The following is a 7,972-nucleotide window of genomic DNA, read 5'->3' on the forward strand; positions in this document are numbered from 1 at the left end:
CCTAGCGATAAGGCCACGAGAAAGAAGCTTCTGGAATGGAGAAAACAAGACAGACAGATATGGAGACTGTTGAGACAGCCATGGCAGGTCACATAGAGCTAAAAGACAAACTAATGATCTATTACCAGTGGCTGTCAGGGTTGGGGAAACCATAGCACCTAGGATGAAAATGACAGAAATGCTAATAAGCGGGTAGCCGTGATGTTCTGCATAATTTGATGGTAATAAAACTTGTAAGCCATGTAAGAAAGTTCTGTTGCTCAAGGAATCGATTCTGAGAGTTATTGAAATGGCTAAAAGGGTTGGTCGCACGATAACTGTATTAGCGTCCGCATCAAGTAACGATTAGGATGTTACGTTCATTTTAAACTCACGCGTTACAGTCACATGTAGACAACTTGCTGTTGCTTTATGTATCGCAAAAATACAAAAGGAAAAACAGGCACATTCAGGTACATGAAATACTTTTAAGACCAGAGGAGTTTGGAGAAGCCGAGTTTCAAACATCCTGGACATCAACATGAGTCAAAAACATACAGGAATTCAATTAGCAGAGATTATTTGGCAATATTGTATGTTTTATCATTCATCAGCTTAAAAAAAGCAATCGTCCCTGTGTGTTTTTATCAGACTTTTAAATGTATAACAATTTTTAAAACTTTGTTGTTATAGTTATTTTTAAGAGTGTAAACGGCCATTAAAGAGCCTTACGGTACATTCACACAGAGCGTAAGCGTTAACGCTTGACGGAAGGCTTGTCTGAAGCGTGGCCAACAGCCAATCACAGTGGCCACATAAGCGTAATTGGCTGGTTAATTAATTAATTTAATTATTAATTAGTTACATTTATATAGCGCTTTTCTAAGTACTCAAAGCGCTTTACATATGAATGGGGGAATCTCCTCAACCACCACCAATGTGCAGCATTCACCTGGATGATGCGACGGCAGCCATATTGTGCCAAAACGCCCAACACACCAGCTTATTAGTGGAGAGGATACAGAGTGATATAGCCAATTAGTATGAGGGATGATTAGTAGGCCAATGGGCAAGTTGGCCAGGATGCCAGGGCATACCCCTTCTCTTTTCCAAAGGACATCCTGGGATTTTTTTAATGACCACAGAGAGTCAGGACCTCGTTTTAACGTCTCATCCGAAGGACGATGCTTTTTTGACAGTATAGGGTCCCTGTCACTATACTGGGGTGTTAGGACCCACACAGACCACAGGGTGAGCACCTCTACCAGCAGCAACCTGGTTTTCCCAGGTGGTCTCCCATCCAAGTACTGACCAGGCTCAGCCCTGCTTAGCTTCAGTGGGCAAGCTGTCTTGGGCTACAGGGTGATATGACTGCTGGTTCGCCCTAGGTTAATTGCATAAGGCAATCTGATTGGCTGACGCACACGTTGCCGCTTGAAAAGTTGAGAAATGTTCAACTTCTGACCCGAGCAACGGCACTAACACGGCTCCGACGGATCCACAATTCAGTTTGGCAACGCATGACGTCACCCATTGAAAGTGAATGGGAAGCGTTAAAGGATTAGTCCATTTTCTTTAAAAAAAGAAAAAATTCAGATAATACTCACCACCATGTCATCCAAAATGTTGATGTCTTTCTTTGTTCAGTCGAGAAGAAATTATGTTTTTTAATGAAAACATTCCAGGATTTTTCTCATTTTAATTGACTTTAATGGACACCAACACGTAACAGTTTTAAATGTAGTTTAAAATTGCAGTTTTAACAGAGTTTCAAAGGACTCTAAACGATCCCAAATGATCCATTACGGGTCTTATCTAGCGAAACGATTGTCATTTTTGACAAGAAAAATAAAAAATATGCAGTTTTAAACCACAACTTCTCATCTATCTCCGGTCCTGTGACGTGCCAGCACGACCTCACTTAATTGCGTAATGCCGTGGAAAGGTCACGTGTTACATATATGAAACGCACATTTGTGGACCATTTTAAACAATAAACTGGCACAAAGACATTAATTAGTATCATTGACATACAACAACGTAGGAACGCTCCTCTTTCTCCACACTTGTAAACACTGGGGCGTAGTTTCGCATTCGTCATCTGCGACCTCTTGACGTGATGACATATTGTGTGAGGTCACGCTGGCGCGTCACATGACCGGAGATATACGAGAAGTTGTGGTTTAAAAGTGCATTTTTTTCTTGTCAAAAATGACAATCGTTATGCCACGTTTGGGATCGTTTAGAGTCCTTTGAAACTTTGTTGAAACTGCAATTTAAACTGCATTAAAACTGTTACGTGTTGGGGTCCATTAAAGTCTATTAAAATGAGAAAATTTTTGGAATGTTTTCCAATTTCTTCTCGACTGAACAAAGAAAGACGTCAACATTTTGGATGACATGGTGGTGAGTAAATTGTCTGGATTTTTTTTTTAATTGACTAATCCTTTAACGCTTACGCCCCATGTGAATTTACCGTTAGAGAACACAGAGATCGTAGAGTTCTGGAGATAAATCGAACTGTCTGCCCAAACAGAGAGGCCAAAAACTAATGCACTTGAGCCGATTTGAATTGACCGTCTTTATCATGGCCGACAGGCTAACGTAATGAAAAACCGAAAACTTTTGGAGTGACCCACTCGGTCCATCACGTTATCTGTTACAGACCATTATGAGTTTAAACGATGTCATTATACCACAAATCATAATTTTAGCTTTATATCCTTTTTATCTCAGCGTGTGGTTCTCTCTGTACCCTCAGTGCCAAGTCTGGCGCATTTAAAGGGGCTCTTCTTTTACCAGTGCATGCTTCCGAAAATCAAATGAGCTTTAAGGTCAATTTCATTCAGTTCAGACAGCAAAAGAAGAGCTGTATAAATAACTTTAACTCCAAGCATGTGGACAATGGGCCGTTAGCTCTCTTAGGGCTCTTTCTGTCTGTTCCAGTCGTAAGAGGCTTAATGGCCACTGTGGAGCTTTAATATGCTGACTTATTTAGTCTGTTTAGTTGTTTCAAGCAGACTTGCACTGCTTTAGTTCGCCCACCTGCGATAAACCAGAAAACTCCATGTGAAAGTCTATCGTCATCAGAGCATCCCTGGAGGTCACTCCGTCCTACCACTCATTATATTGTTTCTGTTAAACTAACTCTCTCCATCTCTGCTATTCTTTTAATGAGAATGTTTTCTCCCGAGAATCTCTCACTCTTGTTGCAGTTTTAGCGATGACCACTTTTAACTTTCCTCAGCTTTTGCTATTTCTGTCATCGTGAGGCTGCAACCTTTCTTAAGCTCCAGGAGTTTTTTGTTTAGAAGAATTAGCAGCAGTTATTTAAACCTAGCATTTCACTGTCAGCAGGTTCATTGTGATTATAATCCTTCAGCCAATTTAATTAAGTCTATTTTTATCACCTTCAGTACAGTGGCGAGGCTACATAAGGGTCAGGGTGGCACTGGCCCACTCCGATTGACGGCAGTCAGAAGAGACACAAAAGAAAAGCAAAAGAAATCACCCATAAATGATAATAATTCCTGTAATAATAATCGCTCAGTTCAGAAATAAATAACTATTTATATAGAGCGTTTATCATTTGCATGTGTTTCCAAACCTTACAAATGTTAACATTCAAACATTTTGAACAATCTGAGCACAATATGTTAAGTGAGCTGTTTTCTGTGCGCAAAGACGCACCCATACTCAAATGGACACACACTCATACGAGCACACACGGATACACGCTTTTTAAAAAGCATGCAAACACAGACTCTCTGCGCTTGACAGCACACATACACCCAAGATTATCTTGAAATACAACAGACTTGGCATGTATTATCATAAAATCAGCCAGTTATGTCTGAACCCAAACAGTACATGGATCCGTGCTTATCCGATCTTAAAGTGGCAGTATACCCTCAAGCTTATGCAATCTGCTTATGTTTGTGTCCTTATGTTAATCAAACAACAGAAGACAAAAGGAAAATCGCAGCTGTAGATTAATTATATTTAATTGATAGAATAAAGAAGACAGAAGAAGTGTTATTATTCATTTGATAATAATTCTTGTCCTAAATACTACTGTTATACTTTATTTGTAACTTTGTTCTTTTCTATAAAAATGTAATCAATTTAATCACTATAGTATAAAATTATGTAATTTAAGAGTAGGCATTGAGGTCTACCCTATTTCACCAAAGTCCACTCAGTTTAAAATGTCTGGCATTGCTCCTGCTTCAGTATTTCTTGGATTTTATAAGTCAAGAGCCAATTTATATCTAGCTAACAAACATGCATGATGACGGATTTTTAACAAGAAGGTTAATTTGACGAATAGCCTTTAAGAGCAAATATAACAACTAAAATATTTACAATGCATTTCAGCATACATTTTTATCATTTACAGTATAGCCAATTTCAGCAGTAACAACATAAACAAGCGACTTTTGTGGAAAACACATAACTTCCGGTAAACTCCGCTAAGATTAAATAACAACAAAATCCGTTTAAAGTAGTTTATTTATATAACAAGCAAAATAAACAACATGTAGATTACCTTGGAAACCAAAACATTTGTTATTTTCAATTAAGTATTTGTTTAAGAGTTCAGTTTCAGCAACTAGTCAGACCATTAAACACACAGAAACCGGAAGTAAAGTTCGGACCAGACGCGTAATCGCATTATCGCACGTGCATCCGATGAAACTGTCTATACAGTATGTGTTTTCTAGGAATCGAACACACAACCTTAGTGATGCTAAAGAAATCCTCTACTACACTTATTTTCCACCCAGCATTGGGTAAAAAATAGACTAATCCAACCTTACATTAAGGTTATATTTGTTAGCAATTAGTTAATGCATTATTTAACAATGAACAATTCTTCTACAGCAATTATTAATCTTTGTTCGTGTTAATTTTGGCATTTACATTTATAAAATCAACTGTATTGACATTAAAGCGACACTAAGGGGTTTTTGCTCTTTGCTCCCCCTACAGGTTGGAGGCAGAATTGTCCATTACCACTGTCGTAAATAATTTAGCCTACTGCAGCAAAGCTGGCTCTGATTGGATTGTAGGTCTGCCGTAGAGCAAGTTTTTGTAGTTTTCACTCGAACTACAGGGCCCCGACCCGACGGTTGGAAACTTCTTTAGTGCGGTTTTGGCCGATTGAGGGCTACAAAGCGAATGTGAAAGTGCCATTCAACCTGTTTCGAGTGGATGAACAACTGAAACTTTTTTGGAAGGTAAAAAAAATCTTTAGTGTTGCTTTAACTAATATTAACAAGAAATAATACATGTTGGAAAACTACAGTATATTGTTCATTGTTAGTTAATGTGTACTAATACAACCTTATTGTACAGCATTACCGGTTAAATTACCCCAAACAATGTATTTTACACATAGGGCTGCTGTCCTAGCTGATTCAATCCACTTCTTCATAGCATTATTATCATGCTGCAGCTCTAGAAACCATCGATAGTATACAGAAACGCAGTGGAGGGTGTTGAAAGTGTCTCCTTAGGAATTTAATAACAGGTCATTGCATCACAGAGATGTATTTCATGCAGCGAAAATGAATGCTATATGTCTTAAGATTCCCGTCCGCAATAGCGGGTGTCTAATGTGAAATACCCTTTACTGTACATTCATACCAGAGTCCTGCATGCGGACAGATCCGCTAATATTTTAAGTAAAGGGTGAAATAATATTCACGTGTCATTTGTGGCACAGATTCATGCAGAAATCCGCCACATGGAGTGAGTGCAAAAAAATACAATGCGTGGCCGGGATTTTTACCGCTCATTTCATGTCACAGTGCTGTCAGGTAACCTGTTTGGGACTGGGAGCACCCTGCTGCCCGGACTACATTGGCGGTGCGTTCGACTGCACAGAACGATCAGTGTATGACATCAAATACACTATACACCGATACAGGCTGAACAAGGAGTCCAATGCAAAGTGTGCAAAGTAGGAGCGGAGAGTGAGGGGAACATGCAATTTTTTACAGATTTCTTTTCTATGAAAACATTACAGACGAGAAAATGTCTAGACTAAGCCATCAAGTGCACAGATTAGAAAGGAGGAAGAGGAGAAACGTGCAAAAGATACAATGTACTGTATGTTTAAGCCAGCAAATGCTTTGCGGGCCCTGATGGTCTATCACTGATGAAAACAACCTGCTGGTTTAAAAATAACCAAATAACCAATTATAATTGAGGCATGATAATTGAGCTACAATGACACATTTTTGTGTGCACAAAAAACAATATTCAGACCCTCCATTTAATTTAACCAGACACAAAATCCCCCAAAATTGCACTGCGGTGTATTTAAATTAATCTGCATGTGCAATCAGTAGACGCATTTCATTGTTAGTGAACATTTCCGACAGTTTCTGCAGTTAGTCCAAGATGAGGGACTTTAACTGTCCTCTGCTTTTCTATAGCTATTTATTTTTGAGATGGAAGAGGACAGAGTAGCACGTGGAGGGCGTTGAAAGTGTCTCCTTAAGAATTTAATAAGAAAAGAGATCTTGATGGATTAGAGGCCCTACCCACATAAGAGACATTCACAGAATGAGGAATGACATAGTGAATTTTTCTCTGCCCACTTCATCTCTGGGGCCTTCACTTTCAATTGAGGGGGATTAAAGAACCATACAAGGATGCGATCTAGTGGAAAGGTTTTTATTTTGCAGTTTTATTAATATTTATATGCATGTGAAACAAGGCCGTTCAAGCATCGATAACCGGTTGGTTTACATCATCCTGCATGTCGGAGGACAGGAATGTCCTCAAACCCTTAAAAGTGTGCTTAGATGTATGTGGTGTACTTAATGGGACACCCGCCATCAAGGTTAAAATATGAGTGGGCTTTACTGTGAATGGATCTGTGTAGGCAGTGAATCGACCCAGTGGGGGCCTTGATATTAGACAGTGGAGAGAACAGAAAGTAGGAGAGAAAGAGAGTAATCCCTCATAAATAATAGATAACCAAATCCTCTAAAACACAGCCAGCCTTACCAGCCATGGGCTGGTGATAACAACTCTCACACTGGCTGGGTCAAGCTTCCATTAATACTCAATTACACCCTGGAAGTAAAGTGCCAGAGGTTACCATTGTTTCTGTTATGAGAGCAGGATGGCTATACCTCAACAACAAACATTCAGTAAAACAGAGTTCCTCATCCATGCAGCCGCATTTCTGTCGGATGGCTGGGATGACTGCTGAATACTGTATATCAGGTCTTTGTTTATTTTTTTTTACGTGACCGTTTAAAGGAATCGCTCACCCAGAGAAGAAGGAAAAACATTGTGATAATTTACTTACTGGATCTTTATGTCTCTACAGCATATTATTTTCTTTCTTCAGTGAAACACAAAAGTAGTTAAGCAGGTAGAGACACTTTTTTTTACAAACAATAAAAGTGGATAGTGATTTATACTGCCAGGTTCCAATAAGGACAAAATAACAATGTTACAGTGTCATAAAAGTATTACGAACGACTGAGGAACACATCGAAATATAAGTCATTACTCAATGTTAATCTGAGAAAACTCACAAATCTTGAGTGTTTTATTTAAAAATGGCAACTTTAGAAATTCTAACTAACGAACTATAACTAACTTCGACTTCCAGTTATTTGAGTATTCGTGGACTGTCTGCTTAATATTTCTTAAGACTTTATTGTAGGGGTGTAACGGTAAATTCGTAACAAATTGTTTTGGTACAGGACTGCTGGTTTTGTGCATGTACAGAATGCAATCTTTAATAGTTTTTAACAGTAGACTTGTTTTTCGTGCAAAAAAACATGTTTCAAAACCCAGTTCCTACATGAACATATAAAGTGGGTGTAGCAAAGCTGTTAAAGCCCAAAAAAAAATCCCACTACGCTACTTTCCCATTGACTTCCTATGTAAAACATGTGACAGAGGCTGCGTCCGAAATCTCTAACATGCTGCCATTGAAGACAGTATTCCAAGGCAGGAAGGCATC

General features: G+C 38.8%; 1 pseudogene; it reads right to left on the minus strand.

Annotated features, from left to right (window-relative positions):
- Positions 1-1,241: 1,241 nt before the first annotated feature.
- On the minus strand, positions 1,242-1,358 carry LOC141350137 (5S ribosomal RNA; annotated as a pseudogene).
- Between the last annotated feature and the right edge of the window lie 6,614 nt (positions 1,359-7,972).

This window comes from Misgurnus anguillicaudatus, chromosome 16 (genome assembly GCF_027580225.2).
Source record: "Misgurnus anguillicaudatus chromosome 16, ASM2758022v2, whole genome shotgun sequence".
Taxonomy (NCBI): domain Eukaryota; kingdom Metazoa; phylum Chordata; class Actinopteri; order Cypriniformes; family Cobitidae; genus Misgurnus; species Misgurnus anguillicaudatus.